General features: G+C 42.5%; 1 protein-coding gene across 1 annotated transcript in view; it reads right to left on the bottom strand.

Moving 5' to 3' along the window:
- Nucleotides 1-20,866, bottom strand: part of LOC115102928 (epidermal growth factor receptor-like) — a 52,512-nt gene that overhangs the window by 20,154 nt on the left and 11,492 nt on the right. The gene's annotated exons all lie outside the window — the stretch shown is intronic.

Raw genomic sequence — 20,866 nt, 5'->3', positions numbered from 1 at the left:
ATGATGACCAAAGTATGAAAAATGACTGATGCTTCTACATTGATGAAGTTTGATCATAAAGTTACTGGTCCCCCTCTCAATGAACTTGTCAGGGATCTGGAGGGAGATACACCGTCCTCCATGTCAAACACTTGGATTCAGGAGGCGGGATTACTAAAGGAATAGGGTGACATCACCCTAACACTAATTTTATTAAACCAATGGCAACATGATATTCTCTTACCTAATTTAAATAAGTACTGCCTTGTAAACAACATCTGAGAAGGTGTGTTTGTGGAGGGGCGTGGTTTAAAGAGCTATGTAGCTATTTTACTGGTGCTAAAATTTGACTGTATGGTGTCTGTCAGCAAATATAATTAAAAGTTTACAATATTCATCTATGGCAAAGATATTTACATGTTTCCCCTTTCATCTGTGTCTGGTGTTAGCTAGTTACTGGCTAGGTCTTCAGCCAGCATGGTCAAAAGGGGGGGAAAGGTCATTCAAAATGCAGACAAGAAATTTGTGGAGTGGTTAAAAAACAAGTTTTAATGACTCCAACCTAAGTGCATGTAAACTTCCGACTTCAACTGTATATATAGTTAACACATCTGTCAGTGCAGCTGTGAACCATATCACAAGAGATATGACAAACGGGAGATGTATACATACAGTTGAAGTCAGAAGTTTACATGGACTTAGGTTGGAGTCATTAAAACTTGTTTCTCAACCACTCCACAAATTTCTTGTTAACAAACTATAGTTTTGGCAAGTCGGTTAGGACATTTACTTGTGCACGACAATACATTTTTCCAAGGATTGTTAACAGAGATTATTTAACTTATAATTCACTGTATCACAATTCCAGTGGGTCAGAAGTTTGCATAAACTATGTTGACTGTGCCTTTAAACAGCTTGGAAAATTCCAGAAAATGATGTCATGGCTTTAGAAGCTTCTGATAGGCTAATTCAAATAATTTGAGTCAGTTGGAGGTGTACCTGTGGATGTATTTCAAGGCCTACCTTCAAACTCAGTGCCTCTTTGCTTGACATCATGGGAAAATCAAAAGAAATCAGCCAAGACCTTAGACAAAAAATGTAGAACTCCACAAGTCTGGTTTATCCTTGGGAGCAATTTCCAAACGCCTGAAGGTACCACGTTCATCTGTACAAACAATAGTACGCAAGAATAAACACCATGGACCCATCATACCGCTTAGGAAGGAGACGCGTTCTGTCTCCTAGAGATTAACGTACTTTGGTGCGAAAAGTGCTAATCAATCCCAGAACAACAGCAAAGGACCTTGTGAAGATGCTGGAAGAAACAGGTACAACAGTATCGATATCCACAGTAGAACGAGTCCTATGTCAACATAACCTGAAAGGACGCTCAGCAAAGAAGAAGCCACTGCTCCAAAACCGCCATAAAAAAGCCAGACTACGGTTTGCAACTGCACATGGGGACAAAGATTGTACTTTTTGGAGAAAATGTCCTCTGGTATGATGAAACAAAAATATAAATGTTTGGCCATAATGACCATCGTTATGTTTGGAGGAAAAAGGGGGATGCTCGCAAGCTGAAGAACACCATCCCAACCGTGAAGCACGGGGTGGCAGCATGATGTTGTGGGGGTGCTTTGCTGCAGGAGGGACTGGTGCACTTCACAAAATAGATGGCGTCATGAGGCAGGAAAATTGTGGATATATTGAAGCAACATCTCAAGACATCAGTCAGGAAGTTAAAGCTTGGTCACAAATGGGTCTTCCAAATGGACAATGACCCCAAACATACTTCCAAAGTTGTGGCAAAATGGCTTAAGGATAACAAAGTCAAGGTATTGGAGTGGCCATCAGAAAGCCCTGACCTCAATCCTTTAGAAAATGTGTGGGCAGAACTGAAAAAGCGTGTGCGAGCAAGGAGGCCTACAAACCTGACTCAGTTACACCAGCTCTGTCAGGAGGAATGGGCCAAAATTCACCCAACTTATTGTGGGAAGCTTGTGGAGGGCTACCCAAAACGTTTGACCCAAGTTATACAATTTAAAGGCAAATACAAATACTAATTGAGTGTATGCAAATTTATGACCCACTGGGAATGTGATGAAAGAAATAAAAGCTTAAATAAATCATTCTCTCTACTATTATTCTGACAGTTCACATTCTTAATAAAGTGGTGATCCTAACTGACCTGAGACAGTGATTTTGTACTAGGATTAAATGTCAGGAATTGTGAAAAACTGAGTTTAAATGTATTTGTCTAAGGTGTATGTAAACTTCCGACTTCAACTGTATATAAAAAAATACATAATTGATGCAATTTCAATGTTGTTTGACTTGCTTTGTGTGTCACCAAATTTGATTGAGATGATTTTACTTCAATTCTGCATCCAAGTTTCTTGACATAGGTGTTTCAAAGAGCTCTCAGTCAAGGCCAGCTCATGAAAATAAACTTTTTGTCCACTCAGCTTGTCTTTTCAAAATTCATTGGTTGTTAGCTATGAGAGAAAAAGTTCTGTTTTATAGCATTTCTATACCCCCCCCCCCCCCCCCCCAAAAAAAAAATATATGTAATGGGTGATATTTCAGTCACTCAAAAGGCTATTTTCAGGACCTTTAAGACTTTGTGGAAATTAAAGCTGGAGCCATATTGGAATACAACTCCCATTCTTGGCACAATTAAAAAAATGTATCAGGCTCTTCCAAGTGCTGATAACGTGTATGTACACACAGGCTCTAGCACCAACAATAGAGCCATTGAGCGAGCCAGGACAACAAACGCCTAAGATAAAAGGCTGATAATGCTGTAATCTACTCTTACATAACCCGTGTTCGGATAAGTCAAGGCAAGGAGGCAGTACTAGAGATAAGTATGCAGAGGAAGACAAGAGAATCCTTTACATAGTAGTAGAGACTGACTGAGGAGAATGTGGGTCTGGAGGAAACAGGTCACCTTACTGACTTCCTGTTCATTCTGTCTGTATGTCCCTTGAGCTGGTCTGACAGGCTGTTGAGACTGACACTGTGACACTGTGAATCAGGGGCACATTTGATTTGATTTAACCTTTATTTAACTAGGCAAGTCGGTTAAGAACAAATTCTATTTACAATGACGGTCTACCGGGGAACAGTGGGTTAACTGCCTTGTTCAGGGGCAGAACGACAAGAGTTTTACCTTGTCAGCTTGGGGATTCGATCCAGATGAGTAAAGATGCGTGGTTCCCCAAGCACCATCACACACTAAAGACCACAAGTGATCAACTATAGACGACTGTACAGTACAGAGTTAAATGTGGAATAAAATCAAATTTGAACAAACAGAGTAGCCTTGGCTAGAACCAGGGAACATCCGCAACACAACACTTCACACTCAATAAGCAGCATTCTAACCAATCGCTCGAACAAAACTATCGTCGTGGTTGAGCAAGAGCGACACTACTTCACATTCTGGTAAATGTGTCCCTGGAGTCAGAGTAAGAGCTTTTGGACAAACAGGGAATTTACCTTCCTCAAATTCAAGTCAGTAGTTAGGTTTCCATCCAATTGGCGACAGATTGTCCTGCGAAGATTCTAAAATCCGCAAAAAGATCCCACCTTGCGTATTTTGTTTTGTTGACATTTGGAAAGTTTACATCAGGCCTGTCATGACATTTTCTTATCAGACATGTTCTTTACTCGCATTAAATGGTTGGATGGGAACCTTCTGTAGTTGTAGTGTTCCTAGGAATACATGCCTGGTCCTAAACATGCCTGGTCCTGACAGCAAAGTCAGAACACGCACCAGAACTCAAGGGACAGCCTCAGCATAAGACACACCTTAATAACACAACACAATGCTCTCGTACACTGGCCTTTTCAATTCCAAGAATGGAGGAAATAAACATATCATTACTAAGGAGTATTATTCTAACAAAGCTTGTCCTCTTGAAATGATACAATATGGAACTTCATAAATGAACTGGCAACACAAATGTCAAAGCAATATCTTACTCTATTTATTTACTCCTTCTATTGTACACTTCACTTGTTTGTTATTACTAGCTCTTGTGATCAGTTGATCTGTTTGTGCTGTCTTGCCAATTTATCTGGTCATTGTCTCGCAGAAAATGAAGGAGCTGGCAATATAGCACAAACAGATCTGGGACCAGGCTAGCGATGGGGCCAATCCGAGAGAGAGTATAGGACCTTGAACAGCTGTGTTCCTCGGTGAAGTCCTTTCATTCTAGTCCTCATTAACAAGGCCCCGAGGGGACACCCTGACATGAACCCTTATCATCCACTGCACTGGCCTAAGGGTGCGTCCCAAATGGCACCCTATTCCATTTACAGTGCACTGCTCGGGTCCAAAGTGGTGCACCACACAGGTAACAGGGTGCTATTTGGGACGCATCCTAACAACCTAACTCTGTGGCAACAGAGGCAGGCCCAAACCCCCTAACGCCTAGCAACAAAGGCAGACTTAGGATGCTACTGTAGAAAGCAGCCTCTTTTGTTTTAATTAGGAGAGGCATGACGTGAGATTTAATAAACGTAATTAACTCAATTATGACTGACGGAAAGGCCGAAGAGGAATAAACCAAAAACATCACAACCTGTCTACATACAGTATACAGTAGTAAGAGGCAATGCATTAAAGTATTTGCCATCATTTAACATCACAGATAGGTCATCATAGGGAGTGATATCATACTTATACGACCTGACATTACACCACCATAAAACGACTTACTGTGTACGCCATGACAAGAAGAAACCAAAAATAAAGTGCGCCATTTCAGATGCAGCCTCTAGCGGTTAGAATAACACTACGTTCGTGATTAAGAGAGAATCATGGATTTATAACGAATACCAGATGAATAGTTCAAATTGAAAACAAACTTTGGTGCAAGTGATGCAATCATCTGCCTCTACATGGATCTGAGAACTATTAAAATACGTTGGCCCTAGTTAGATATCATTACATTACAATCCTTCATGAGACCTGAATGTGGAAATACTACATCAAAAACCCAGAAGTAGCTAAACCGTACCGGATGCGCCATTTATTCCGTCACACCTGATGCACATTTGACTCATCGAGAATGACAGTACCATCAATGTACATAAGATGCAGAGGGAGTGGTTTCTGATGAAGTCAATGGGATGAGTGAGGAGGTAGTTTGTGATATTGTTAAAATGCTTCGCTGATTGCTTCACTTCCTTTCCGCCCAGCTGCGGTGACGTCACTTACTATGCCAGGAGTCGAGGAGGAGCAGGCAGGGAGTGGCGGCTCTGGCAAGTCTCCAGAACCTCTACCTCTTTGTGTGTGTTATGTAATCAGGTAAACGACTTCCTGTTTGAGAGGCTCAGTTGTACAGAACATTCCCTGGATCGCCTTGTGCTGCAGCCCTAACAACGCTGCGCACACACACACGCACGCACACACACACACGTGTTCACACTCGTGCGCGCGCGCACACACACACACACACACACACACACACACACACACACACACACACACACACACACACACACACACACACACACACACACACACACACACACACACACACACACACACACACACACACACACACACACACATCCTAGACTAACCTGATCATTAGTCATCTGAGCTTGCTTCAATGTGCAGTCACACATCTGCCTTTTGATGTCTTCTTGCTGGACTAGTGTTAGAACTCAAGGTTGTGAAAGCAGATTTCTGTTTCTGGCGGCTATCAGATCTTTAAACTGCGGGACGTGTAATGAGGCAACTACTTCATCTCCACAAGTTAAGTTTATTACAGCATTAACATTGTGTTGTTCTAAAAAGTTGTTACTAAAAGAGTGTTTGCAAGGAACCTCTGTAGGTCTATTACCCTGTGAGGAATCTGGACAAGTTGAATTCTGAATCAACAATTGTCTCTAATTTCACAAAAGCAAAACGGTAAACAATATTCATACGCCAACTGGGTTGTACTAATGTGTCTATAGCCTATCTTCAGTAAAGGGAATGATGATTGACAGCCCGTTCTACTGGGAGAAACAGAAATGATCCAACAACCTTGTTTCCTTCCCCTCATTCACTACCTGCAATTCAATTACACTGCCACCAGAGTCTGAGAATTCCATTAGTGAAATTTGACTTATAATTAATGGGGAAGTGGCTATGTTAATTGATATTCTTGTTTATTCCTCCCCCCGAAGAAAGAATCACAGCAGAGTAACCCAACCGCCAGTGTTATCCTCTCTTTAATACAAATCAATACAAACACTCATTTCCTTAGTAAGACTTAAGCTACATTTCTATTCATGCAGAATGATAGTATCATCAATTGAACATTAAATACATGCAATCAATTGTACGAGTCAGAACAGTTTAATAAGAAGAATCATCGATCTCCTAAACGCGACGACACCACGCTTCTGAATGGAAAAACAGATGCATCGTGTAGCAGTTTCTTCTGCTTTCCTTGGATGCAGTACAAAGTACAGGCTCCTCGGGGGTGCAGTGGACTGCCTCAAGTTTCCATCCACACCCCCAGATTCGACGGGAGCATAATCTCAAAGGCCCACTATCTGAGGGAGGAAAATAAAGCACTTCCCCCATACTTCCTGTGCATTGAGCACAAACTTCCTCCTCCCTCCTCCTTTCCGATTGGCTGATGTTGACGAGGGGGTGAGGGATCAAGTCCTGATTTCGCAATATGATTCAAAATGAATACTAATGCAGTTAACATACACAAGGTACCTATCCTAATAGAAAACATTCGTTCTGAGAAGTACCCTGTTTAGGGCTACTGTGCAAGAATAGGCCTACGGACCTGCAGTTAAAGAAACCCGTCCTAATATCCTGTCCTTTGTACTGCGAGGCCAGGGGACGACTTCATCTTCCTCTGCGTGGGAGATGCATGTAGCATCAATCCCTTTGAGAAAACAACTTGGGGCGTCTCAGAAGAAAAGTGGCCCACAATGGGAGTGGAGGGTGGCGGATACCCCTCCCCGTACCCCTCAGGGTTGCAGAGAGGAAAAAACACCAGCCCAGCTGTGGAGCACAAGGAGCACAGGGCAAGTAAACGCCAGTGAATGCTGTGAATGACCGATGATCCCTTCTAACTGTGTTCACTTTCATTTACGTGAATCTATCTGGAGAGCAGATTGAGCCCTCTGTAAGCACAACACAACTCCATGACTTCTCACTGGAAGAGCTCTTACAGTTTGAGCTGAAAGTAAACGGCTTTGAAAGTGTCGTCTTTCGGAGCGGTTTGGTCCTTTAGAACTCTGAGGGAAAAGAGACCAAATAAAGGCCAAAAGGCTAATATTTACCCCAGTTAGAGAGTGTTCCTGTACAAACACATAGTGTTCTCTAGCAGTCACTGAGACACTCCAGATATCTGCAGCAGAAGGGTCAGTCGTATGTTTACTCTGTGACCCTGTGGTGGAATGCTGGAATAGACCCAGTCACTCTGCACTGTTGCACAGCACACACACCGTTTTGTGTAAATCGCAACAATAACTGAGAAGGATGGAGAAGTTCATAGGAGCACTTCAAATTTGGTTTGAGAAACGAAGGCGTTTATAAAAAAAAAAAAGACTAAAAAAATGGCATCCCAAATATTTGGAATAAGCAAGGGCTTTGACTTCTGGTTAAACAGACGGAAAAGGGATCTAGCGAATACATCTAGCAGAAAAAGTCATAAGGTATTGGAAATACATGACACATATACACGGTCATGTTGAAGTAATGACTAATATCAACGTTTAGATTTAGTTTTGCGGAAATTGTGCCTTCTGTACGTTTAAGAAACATTTCCTAGTCTTGATACTTTCAATAGTGAAAGTTCACAGAAGTAACAAGTAAATATGAGGACCTGTGTCCTCATTTGTAGCTATGACCCTGTAGAGCACACTAGCGTAGAGTACAGTATAATTTACTGTACTGTACTCTACTCTGCTGTACTGCATAGGGGTGTGAATGTTTAAACATTAAAACCTTTGAATTAAGTTGGGATCCTTAACCTAGGACAAACCGGGACTTAGACAAAACCTCCAGGGGGATATGACACAACGTCCAAAGAACGTCCTAAAAATGTGCTCAGGGACGTCCCTGGGATAAACCTGGAACTAGACAAAACCTCCAGGGGACCATGACATAACGTCCCAAGAACGTCCTAAAAATGTGCTCAGGGACGTCCCTGGGATAAACCTGGAACTAGACAAAACCTCCAGGGGACCATGACACAACGTCCCAAGAACGTCCTAAAAATGTGCTCAGGGACGTCCCCGGAATAAACCTGGAACTAGACAAAACCTCCAGGGGACCATGACATAACGTCCCAAGAACGTCCTAAAAATGTCTTTGGGGACGTTCCTGAGACAAACTAGAAAAAGGTTCCCCAGAGAACGGTCCCTTGGGACCGTCACGCAACGTTCTCAGAACGTCAAAGGGATAACGTCCTGCCGAAACTCTTAAGGGGGCTAATGGGAACGTCGCCGAATCTCCTCAGGACATCCCTATTTGCTGGGATGTAGGCTTGGCATACACAGAGCTGCTGTTCGATACTGATATTGATACAAGAAGCTCTTTTCATGACATTCAAGTCAGTGATCCCTTGAATTGACACAGTGATCCCTGGTCACACAACAGACTCTTCATTCATTTACTTGAACTATCAATGGCGCATTCACTGCTCCTAATGATGCCCCTTTGTGGCCACAGAAAGAGATATTATAGATGTGCAAATAACCAAGTAAAATATCTACACCAGTATCACTTCCCGCAGCTGTCCCATATAGAAGACCATAATTCAATCTGGGCTTTTATAATCACTAGACACCCAGGTCATAAACATACTTGGCACCATTTGTATGTGCTATCCACTTCTCTGTTTTTAAATCACACTACATCCCACCAGTCACCCAACACTCAAAACTCTATCCCTTTTAAAATCCAAGAATCTACCCACCAGCCTCCTTAAACGTTCAGTCTGCCCACTTCCTCCTTTCCTTCTTTCACTCCAGACATTCTCCCCATTGTCCCCTTTTAGGCTCAAGACATTCTACCCCGTCTCCCCCTCCTCTCCCAGTGTCTCCCCCCTTCCACTGCAAACACTATCCTCCTCTTTAACAATCCCACAGGAAGTCAGAGAGAGGAAGACTGGAGAGAGAGAGAGAGAGAGAGAGAGAGAGAGAGAGAGAGAGAGAGAGAGTGGGCGGTAGAGAGGCCGGCAAGACAAACTCACTGCTGCCTGCTAACTCACTGACGCACACGCACACACACACACACACACTTTTGTATTGCTATACTTGTTGGGACCAAAGAATTGTGGGGACCAAAATCCTATTTTCCCTAACCCCTAACCCTAAATCTAACTCTAACCTTAACCTAACCATAACCACCACCCCAAATTCCTAACCCTAAACCGAACCCCTAAGCCTAAATAAAAAATGTAAAAAAACATTTGTGGGGACAAGCAAAATGTCCCCACTTGTCCAAATGTTCCTTGTTTAACTATCCTGTGAGGGATATCCACAAGTACTAGAAGGTTGTGGAGGCATTTCCCATTTCCTTTACCAATGGAGGGGAGGGGGCAAAAACCACAGGCAGAAAAACCCACACATTTCACACATCATTCCAGCAAGAAAAAGCAGCTGTAATTCGGGAATGCCCTATTGGTTTGGTTTCAGCAGAATTCCCAAAGCCATCCCGGGTCCGAGCGGAGCCAAGCAGAGCAGCACGCAGCACAGATAAGGAAGGCTGAGCTCTCTGTCCTTAACGTCATCTAAGGGCACAGGAGATAAAGACACTGGCTGCCTCTTATCAACCCTACACTGAAAGCTACAGTTAAGTCATGGTAGTCAGGGGTAGTGAGTTGAACCTGATCTTTCTGAACTTTTAAATGGGACAGATTGAAAACAGTTCATACTAGGGAAGCGTGAAGGGGATATCAGGGATCAAACTGAATTTCTCCTAGTACTGTTCCTGTGTGATTCCAACCACTTGTGCCAACTCAGCTACTGCCTTAGTCACATCCCTATTAACTAACTCAATAGCCTCTTCCTCTCTGGACCCATAAAAAGGCATACATACTTTAAAAGAGACTGAGGTTTTAGTCCGTAAGCGGCATTGTGTTGCTCAGCTCTTACTCACCGTCACTTTCATCCCCTGGTCTACGCATTAGGCAGACTGAGACTGGAGGCCTTTACTATAGCCTCCTAGTGATGAATAGTTTCCTCCTCATTCAGTCACACACACACACACACACACACACACACACACACACACACACACACACACACACACACACACACACAGTCTTGTACAGCTAACCTTGTGGGGACACACAATTCAGTCCCATTCAAATTCCTATTTTCCCTAACCCTAACCATTAACCTAACCCTAACCCATTTCCCTAACCTTAACCTTAACCCTAACCCCAAAACCTAACCTTAACCCTAACCTTAGCTCCTAACCTTAACCCTAGCTCCTAACCCTGAAACTTAACGTAATTCTAACCCCAACACTAATTATAACCTTAAACCCACTAACAAAATGTCCCCAGTTGGTCAGATTTTTGTTCGTTTACGATTCTTGTGGACGCACACACACACGCACACACACTGAGGGTAGCTAGCTACTAGCTAAGTGATTCAACAGAGGCCCAACTTTGCGACACTTCCGGGAACGCAGAGCAGACTCGACTTCTATAATTATTCTCGATCTATAAAGGCAAAACCTAGATTCGAGTCAATGTCTTAAGCAGCTGAACATGTCGTTACTTCAACCTTGTGAGTGACAAACTGACACATTTTCATTTTTTCATCTTCATATCGAAGGAGTGCCTTTGATTTGACGGCATGCATATGCACAGTTCGGCGCGACTTGACCAGTAGACCCAACGAGGTGTTTCGGCGCACGAGTTTAGCTAGCTAACGTTGTCATGACATCGCCTACAAGTGTGATCGGGAATTTCCTTTGGATAAGCAGTTTCTTGGCTTCTTCACACTAAACCGTCTTAGCTTGCGTAGTTGTCTAAGGAGCCCTCAGACTTATTGACAGAACGAAAGGGGGATTTGGTTACAGTGTGTCTTATATTGGCCCAAAGTGTGACCAATTCCATTTTCACCGTGAACTCAACAGAATTTAGTTATGACTTGGAGATGACACATCAAACTGCAATGCATAAAATGTGAAAGACGTGCCAAGAGCTGGAGCTTGGGGTACAACGACAAGTATTCAGCTCGGTAATAATCTTCAGAGTATTGAGAAAACAATCCCCTTCTCTGGAAATTGTGCAAACAATATGATATGAAACTTGACATTAAAACGCTGTAACACTTCCCTTGTCTGTAAAATCTCACACAGAAACAGAGGCTCATATGGCTTCTAATGTTAGATTGGGGGTGTGTGATTGGCATCACCCTTGTTCTGTGTGACAAAAAGACATATCACACATGGTCGGTAACGGAAGCCAAAACAATGACTTGTTTTTGTAAGCTAGTTGTTTGAAGTGATCATGGTTGCAGTGCGGAGCGGGGGACAGTTGTTTTAAAGCCGCCCCCTCATCTCACCGGATACAAAGCAGTGCTGTTGGCAGGGACCACAGGACCTCGGTGCTGATCGCTGGCTGTTTTGCGTCACTCATCAAAGGGTCTGGGTCTTGGCGGACAGCGAATCGTTCCCCTATCAGGGTGCAATGCACTCACTTCTGAGCCCTAGGGCCCTTGCTCAGAGTCAGTATGTGTGAGACACACTCTATACTACATACACACAGACCAGGAGTGGGTAGCTAGGGAGAAGATACACTGCATGACCAAAAGTATGCGGACACCTGCTTGTCGAACATCTCATTCCAAAATCATGGACATTAATATGGAGTTGGTCCCCCCTTTTGCTGCTATAACAGCCTCCACTCTTCTGGGAAGGCTTTCCACTAGATGTTGGAACATTGCTGCGGTTACTTCCATTCAGCCACAAGAGCATTAGTGAGGTTGGGCACTGATGTTGGTTGATTAGGCCTGGCTCGAAGTTGGAGTTCCAATTCAACCCAAAGGTTTTAGATGGGGTTGAGGTCAGGGCTCTGTGCAGGCCAGTCAAGTTCTTCCACACCGATCCCAACAAACCATTTCTGTATGGACCTCACTTCGTGCATGGGGGCATTGCCATGCTGAAACAGGAAAGGGCCTTTCCCAAAAGTTGGAAGCACAGAATCATTTAGAATGTCATTGTATGCTGTAGTGTTAAGATTTCCCTTCCCTGGAACTAAGGGGCCTAGCCCAAACCATGAAAAACAGCCTCAGACCATTATTCCTCCTCCACCAAACTTTACAGTTGGCACTATGCATTCGGGCAGGTAGCGTTCTCCTGACGTCTGCCAAACCCAGATTTGTCCGTTGGACTGCCAGATGGTGAAGCTTTACACCACTCCAGCTGACGCTTGGAATTGCACATGGTGATCTTAGACTGGTGTGAGGCTGCTCGGTCATGTAAACCCATTTCATTAAGCTACCGACGAACAGTTATTTTGCTGACGTTGCTTCCAGAGGCAGTTTGAAATTTGGTAGTGAGTGTTGCAACCGAGGACAGACAATTTTTACACGCTAAGCACTCGGTCCAGTTCTGTGAGCTTGTGTGGCCTACCACTTCACGGCTGAGCCATTGTTGCTCCTAGACCTTTCCATTTCTCTAGCTGGGCAGACATTTTAAGAACTGACTTGTTGGAAAGGTGGCATCCTATGACGGTGCCGCGTTGAAAGTCACTGAGCTCTCCAATAAGGCCATTCTACTGCCAGTGTTTGTCTATGGAGATTGCATGGCTGTGTGCTCAATTTTATATTCCTGTCAGCAACAGGTGTGGCTTAAATAGCAGAGTCCACTATTTTGAAGTGGTGTCCACATACTTTTGTATATACAGTGTATGAGGAACATGGACGGTCCTACAATTGTTTGGCTAAAACAGCTATCACACAGTCCAACCAATGGCATCACAGCATTCTTATTGAGAGACGTGAGCTTTGGATCAAACTCCTCTCAGCAGATGCAATGACGTTTCCTGTAAAAAATGTCGTATGTCTAACTTTCCATTGCCTTTTCAGTTGTAGGTACTGTTGGTGCCAAAGAAACAGAACTTTGGTAATTTGTCCTGGGAAAACTTCACATCCTTTAGATAAACACCTGAGATCTAAAGATGACACCCAAAACTTAGTGTCTGCCTCAGACAGACAAGACATTTGAAAACGAAACGGGGGGAAAATGACCCATATACAATGACCCAACAGAGTGGTGTTCCCCGTTCGCTGCCAATGGCGATAGCTGCTTGGCATTCTTTGCATACCTCATGCTTGACTATTTGAAAGCAATCTAACGTGCTTGTGTTGCTCTTAAACATATTCTGATGTTTGGGGCAATATTCTGCACGGGTGATTATTACTGTGTATGCCATGCCCACGGTGGATTATGCTTTGATAATACCCAGACAAGTGAATCCATTTGAACAATTCTGACTCTCTCGCTCTACCATAATCAGCTCAGAAGGGGAGGTTGATAATATAGTGAATACAGGTCTACTGGGCTAATCCTATTGGAACCAGTCCAACTTTGCACTCTTAGGTATTTATATCATGGAAACTCCCATAAACCTCCATTTGTTCCCGAGAACAAATCACTTATTCCCAATAATATTTCAGCCGTCTGCTCTAGATTAGGCAACTCATTATGCTATAATGTCATGCAATGTATGGGAATATTATGAAATACTTGCCCTAATATGGTAATGTCAACCAGGTCTCTTTTGACAGAGATTTTATCTCAACAAGACTAACCTCTATAAATAAAAAGGTTGAATGTAAGGTAACATAGTACAGTCTCTGTGGACAAGGAATGAGAACATCAATCATGCCCTGTTCTCCAGATGGGAAACTTTTTTTGCAGCCTTCTGGCTCCTATTATGACAACATGTGGCCATTAAGTTGTCCGGCCTTTTAAAAAAGACTGTCTCCCACCAGGAAATACATTTTAAGTGCAATGAGTCATCAGCTGGTTGAACCTACAAGCCCAGGCAGTTACAAAGGTGAGAGATGGGCCATCACGCTCATGCAGACCAGTAATTAATATCTTAAACATCAAGTTGAATAAACAAATAACTTATTGATAGGATATGGGATGCCAAACACGATATTGACACACAATGTCAAGAAGAGTCACAGCCCTGCTGACCAGTATCTCAAGTTAATCAAACGACATACAAAATCACAGATAATCTCTATGCTATTGATAGTGAGTGATGATACCCACTAGATATCAACATGCAGCTCCTCCCTGCAGTAAAGAACTGTAGATGATAGAACATTGTTTCAGAGCTGAGATTTGTCTGAGCTTGTAAAGGCTGTACTAGAGGGTGAGACACCCTGAACCGGCCTGGCTATGAAATGCTGCCTGCTGCCCTATCATCATGTCTATACCTCATACAGGGATAAGCCTATGTCATCATTTCCTCCCCAGTAACATACAGTAGGTACTAATGTAGACATTTGTGAATAGAGGGTTTACCAATTCCCTCCAACTTATTCAGTACTCGTATTGTAGTTTTATCACGTACCTGCACAGTAGTTAGCTTACACTAACTGCCTACATAAATAATACGTTAACACAAATCTTTAATGACACAATGTGACGTTGGACCAGTTGCTTTGTGCCTATATTTTTTTAACAGAAAGGTACATCAGTTAAATTCAGGATATTCCAGCCTTATTATCTGAAATAATTGACCCATCTAAGGGCATTCTCTCGTGCCAATAAATATCAGCCAAGGAACTGGCCTTTCTCCCAGTGTTGACAAAGGGTTAAATAACAATGTGTCTAAAAGTCATGTCTGCACAGCCCATTAACACCCCAGAAAACAGATAAGCCAGTGTCACAGCAGACGCCAAATCCCTGGAGAAAGAACCTTTTGTCCTACCGGGTTGGGGTTTCCACGGAGATGGGGCAATACATTCAGGTTTGGTCTGTTTGGATCAGTGGCTGAATGCACGTGCATTTAGATTTCTCTTTCCTCCCCCTTCTTCTCTCTCTCCCTCGGTTTCTGTCGGCGCTCGCTCGTTCACACTATTTCCCTATTCTTCTCTCTCTCCCTCGGTTTCTGTCGGCGCTCGCTCGTTCACACTATTTCCCTATTCTTCTCTCTCTCCCTTTTTCTCCCTTTTCTGTTTTCTCTTCTTTCTCAAATTCAAATTCAGATTCAGATTGATTTCTTGGCATGAGTTACAATTTGTAGATATTGCCAAAGCGGTATACTGGCACAGCATTTCAGTAAATACAGTACAATGCAATGACGATAGCAAAATACAGTTAATTTCAGTAGTAATAATAATAGTACATACTGTATAATCATGCATACAGGTACAACAGTACTGCTGTAATCTTCAGTCAATACATTTCATTAAATAAAAATAAGATTATAAAAAGAAAAAGAATGGCTAATAAATAAACAACTCTCTCGGTCTCTCATCCCCCCCTCTCCCTCTAGCATATATAATAAGTGCATCGGGAAAATGTAACAACCAAACAGGACAGCACTCGGTCTGTTGATGTTACAGGCAGCTCAGCTGGCCCGTTGGGTAAAGCTTGGGACCTTGTGTGTGTTTAGTTAATCCAGCCTTCAGAACGAGTGGTGTCAACGAAACTGTTGATCAGGAGCCAGCGGGATAACACACACGCACGCACATCGCCAGTGCTCTGCCTGTAGGCCTAAAGCACGCCTGACTTCAGGATGTAGCCCCATGCTTTTTTTTTCTCTCTCGATTTTAGCTCCCTTGTCAACATTATTCAGACATGTTGTAGTTATTTACAGAAGGGATTTGAAGAATGAAGCTGGGTGGGAGGCGTTAATGTATCACTTGACAGTTGTTCTGTCTAGCACGTCTTTTCTTCTTATCACAGGAACTATCACAGGAACTTTTAGAGGAACACTGACTGTGTATTTATTCATTGTGTCACCATTATATTGTTGTTATTTATATTTTTTCTTTAGCTCTGCGTTGTTAGGAAAGGATCCGTAAGTAAGCATTTTACTGTTAGTCGACACCTGTTGTTAACGAAGCAATTAACATTTTGTTTTATTTGGATTTGACTGTGATAGTACTGTGGTGGTTTTCTGACGGTTTACAGGCAGATAGATGGGGTTACAAAATGCAACGTTATCCGGGCTGAAAGTCTGTCAGTGTTGGTATCCTGGGAAGACAAATGTATTTGCAGTAGAAACAATAGAATTCTTAGGGGCAATAATATCACGTTATTGACTCAGGTTTTATCTTCAGCCATGGCCTTGCGGGAAGCACAATCAGTTGTGTTTAAAATTCTGTCACGTTTAGACCAAACAATGGCTATTCGTCTGCAAACATTTTCAGGCTCTATGCACTGAAAGCAGCATTAGTAGAACATTTAAAGTTATATAGGCCTTGACCAACTATTTTACCACACCCATTGAAATAAAGCATGCACTGCCATCATGGGGAAAGAAAACAGGCCATTCTGTAGTTACATGTAGTCAAGCGATGAAAACTCACTGACAAGACATGACAGGATTTCCACCTGAATCAACTGTTTGTACACTTGGTTTTGTAAGACATTTGAGTTCTTTCTACCGGGTTGAGGCAAGACAATTTTACCTTTAGCAGGCACGTTGTACATGTTTTGTTTGATCACACCATTCTCGGGAAACCCTAGACACTGAGCTGTGCGTGAAAAGCCCAGGACGGCGGTCGTATCTGAGATACTGGATCAGGTGTGCCTAGGACCGATGATCATACCACGCTCAAAGTTGCTTAGGTCACTCGTTTTGACCATTCTAACTTTCAATCAAACAGTAACTGAATGCCTCGGTGCCAGTCTGCCTGCTTTATATAGCAAGCCACAGCCACGTGACTCACTGTCTGTAGGGACGATCCATTTTCGTGAACGTGGCCGTGTACCTAATAAATTGGCCGGTGAGTGTATGTACTGTACATTTGTATATACTTTTAAATGATGTACGGCAATTCCACAGTAACAGAATGATGCCGAGACTCAAAATGTATGCCAAACAAAAAACTATAAAATACTAAAGTTAAACAAACCATACAACTCTATGCACCAGGATGACTTCTAAAAACCTTTTAACATAGATTTGTGTTTGACATATACTTTAAAGTGAAACACCTAAGTCTCAGCATCATTCAGCATCATCTTACCGTGGAATTGCCCCGTACTTCTATCTAAAATACATACACAGGCGCCTTCACATAAATCATCTACGATGTGTTTTATGTCTAGCCTGACATGAGGTTTAGAGTCTAGCCTGACATGAGGTTTAGAGTCTAGTCTGACATGAGGTTTAGAGTCTAGTCTTACATGAGGTTTAGAGTCTTACATGAGGTTTAGAGTCTAGCCTGACATGAGGTTTAGAGTCTAGCCTGACATGAGGTTTAGAGTCTAGTCTTACATGAGGTTTAGAGTCTAGTCTTACATGAGGTTTAGAGTCTTACATGAGGTTTAGAGTCTAGCCTTACATGAGGTTTAGAGTCCAGTCTTACATGAGGTTTAGAGTCTAGCCTTACATGAGGTTTAGAGTCTAGCCTGACATGAGGTTTAGAGTCTAGTCTTACATGAGGTTTAGAGTCTAGCCTGACATGAGGTTTAGAGTCTAGTCTTACATGAGGTTTAGAGTCTAGCCTGACATGAGGTTTAGAGTCTAGTCTTACATGAGGTTTAGAGTCTAGTCTTACATGAGGTTTAGAGTCTAGCCTTACATGAGGTTTAGAGTCTAGCCTTACATGAGGTTTAGAGTCTAGCCTTACATGAGGTTTAGAGTCTAGTCTACATGAGGTTTAGAGTCTAGCCTTACATGAGGTTTAGAGTCTAGCCTTACATGAGGTTCAGAGTCTAGCCTTACATGAGGTTTAGAGTCTAGCCTTACATGAGGTTTAGAGTCTTACATGAGGTTTAGAGTCTAGCCTTACATGAGGTTTAGAGTCTAGCCTGACAAGAGGTTTAGAGTCTAGTCTTACATGAGGTTTAGAGTCTTACATGAGGTTTAGAGTCTAGCCTTACATGAGGTTTAGAGTCCAGTCTTACATGAGGTTTAGAGTCTAGTCTTACATGTGGTTTAGAGTCTAGCCTGACATGAGGTTTAGAGTCTAGTCTTACATGAGGTTTAGAGTCTAGTCTTACATGAGGTTTAGAGTCTAGCCTGACATGAGGTTTAGAGTCTAGTCTTACATGAGGTTTAGAGTCTAGCCTGACATGAGGTTTAGAGTCTAGTCTTACATGAGGTTTAGAGTCTAGTCTTACATGAGGTTTAGAGTCTAGCCTTACATGAGGTTTAGAGTCTAGCCTTACATGAGGTTTAGAGTCTAGCCTTACATGAGGTTTAGAGTCTAGTCTTACATGAGGTTTAGAGTCTAGCCTTACATGAGGTTTAGAGTCTAGCCTTACATGAGGTTCAGAGTCTAGCCTTACATGAGGTTTAGTCTAGCCTTACATGAGGTTTAGTCTAGCCTTACATGAGGTTTAGAGTCTAGCCTTACATGAGGTTTTGAGGAAATGTTTTCTCTCCGAGAGACAGTGTAAGCGTGAAAGTGCCTCAGGTGTGGAAAATCACATCTGCTTTACAGCAGTCAGACTGGCTTGTCAGGCTGACAAATCAGAGGTCACACGTCAGATATACACATTACAACAGAGACCAACAGGTATCTGTCTGACACCAGGGGAAAATCTCAAATTACTACATAAAATATTTCCAGGAGGGCATTTTTGGGGGGCAGAAATTGAACCACACAGACAGACAGACGGACAGACAGACGGGGTTCTACCCAAAAGTAGTGCATTATACAGTGAATAGGAATTCCTCAAAATCAGGATATCATAAAACAAGCCTCGATCTACAACTCAGAGGGAAATTAGAAGGCAAACATGCCGAACCTCAACAATTATAGATTCAGAACATATGGAGAATAAGAGTGTGCATGTACAAATGGACAAATTAACTATATACAGTGCTTTCGGAAAGTATTACGACACCTAGACTGAATTTTGTTACATTAAAGCCTTATTCTATAATGGATTAAATCATTTGTTTCCCTCATCAATCTACAGATAATACCCCATAATGAAAAAGTTATAACATTTTTTTTATATATTAGCAAAAATATATATATTTTTACCATTATTTAACTAGGCAAGTCAGTTCTTATTTTTCAATGTCGGCCTAGGAACAGTGGGTTAACTGCCTTGTTCAGGGGCAGAATGACAAGATTTTTACCTTTACCTTGTCAGCTTGGGGATTTGAACTTGCAACCTAGAGTCCAATGCTCTAACCACTAGGCTCCCTGGCGCCCCATTAATATACAGTGCCTTGCGAAAGTATTCGGCCCCCTTGAACTTTGCGACCTTTTGCCACATTTCAGGCTTCAAACATAAAGATATAAAACTGTATTTTTTTGTGAAGAATCAACAACAAGTGGGACACAATCATGAAGTGGAACGACATTTATTGGATATTTCAAACTTTTTTAACAAATCAAAAACTGAAAAATTGGGCGTGCAAAATTATTCAGCCCCCTTAAGTTAATACTTTGTAGCGCCACCTTTTGCTGTGATTACAGCTGTAAGTCGCTTGGGGTATGTCTCTATCAGTTTTGCACATCGAGAGACTGAACATTTTTCCCATTCCTCCTTGCAAAACAGCTCGAGCTCAGTGAGGTTGGATGGAGAGCATTTGTGAACAGCAGTTTTCAGTTCTTTCCACAGATTCTCGATTGGATTCAGGTCTGGACTTTGACTTGGCCATTCTAACACCTGGATATGTTTATTTTTGAACCATTCCATTGTAGATTTTGCTTTATGTTTTGGATCATTGTCTTGTTGGAAGACAAATCTCCGTCCCAGTCTCAGGTCTTTTGCAGACTCCATCAGGTTTTCTTCCTGGGATGGTGGTGGGTTTCCTCCAGACATGATGCTTGCCATTCATGCAAAAGAGTTCAATCTTGGTTTCATCAGACCAGAGAATCTTCTTTCTCATGGTCTGAGTCCTTTAGGTGCTTTTTGGCAAACTCCAAGCTCCCGTCTGGCCACTCTACCATAAAAGCCTGATTGGTGAAGTGCTGCCGAGATGTTTGTCCTTCTGGAAGGATATCCCATCTTCACAGAGGAACTCTGGAGCTCTGTCAGAGTGACCATCGGGTTCTTACCTCCCTGACCAAGGCCCTTCTCCCCCTATAGCTCAGTTTGGCCAGGAGGCAAGCTCTTGGAAGAGTATTGGTGGCTCCAAATGTCTTCCATTTAAGAATGAGGGAGGCCATTGTGTTATTGGGGACCTTGGTACCCTTCCCCAGATCTGTGCCTTGACACAATCCTGTTTCAGAGCTCTACGGACAATTTCTTCAACCTCATGGCTTGGTTTTTGCTCTGACATGCACTGTCAACTGTGGGATCTTATATAGACAGGTGTATGCCTCCCCAAATCACGCCCAATCAATTGAATTTAAAACAGATGGACTCCAATCAAGTTGTAGAAACATCTCAAGGATGATCAGTGGAAACAGGATGCACCTGAGCTCAATTTCCAGTCACATAGCAAAGGGTCTGAATACTTATGTAAAAAGTATTTCTGTATGTTATTTCTAATACATTTGCAAAAATGTTTGAAAAACTGTTTTAGCTTTGTAATTATGGTGTATTGTGTGTAGATTGATGAGGACCATATTTTGTTGAATCAATTTTAGAATAAGGCGTAACGTAACGAAATGTGGAAAAAGTCAAGGGGTCTGAAACAAACACATGACTCATATAGAGCTTGAATATAACCATGTTGTTTATTAGACCGATGGGAGGACCACACAGGAAGAGGCTAAAATGTAGGTATTGGTATTAGGA

Source organism: Oncorhynchus nerka, linkage group LG20, assembly GCF_034236695.1.
Source record: "Oncorhynchus nerka isolate Pitt River linkage group LG20, Oner_Uvic_2.0, whole genome shotgun sequence".
In the NCBI taxonomy this organism is placed as follows: domain Eukaryota; kingdom Metazoa; phylum Chordata; class Actinopteri; order Salmoniformes; family Salmonidae; genus Oncorhynchus; species Oncorhynchus nerka.
Note: the sequence above shows the minus strand (reverse complement) of the source record. Positions and strands in the feature narration are given on the sequence as shown.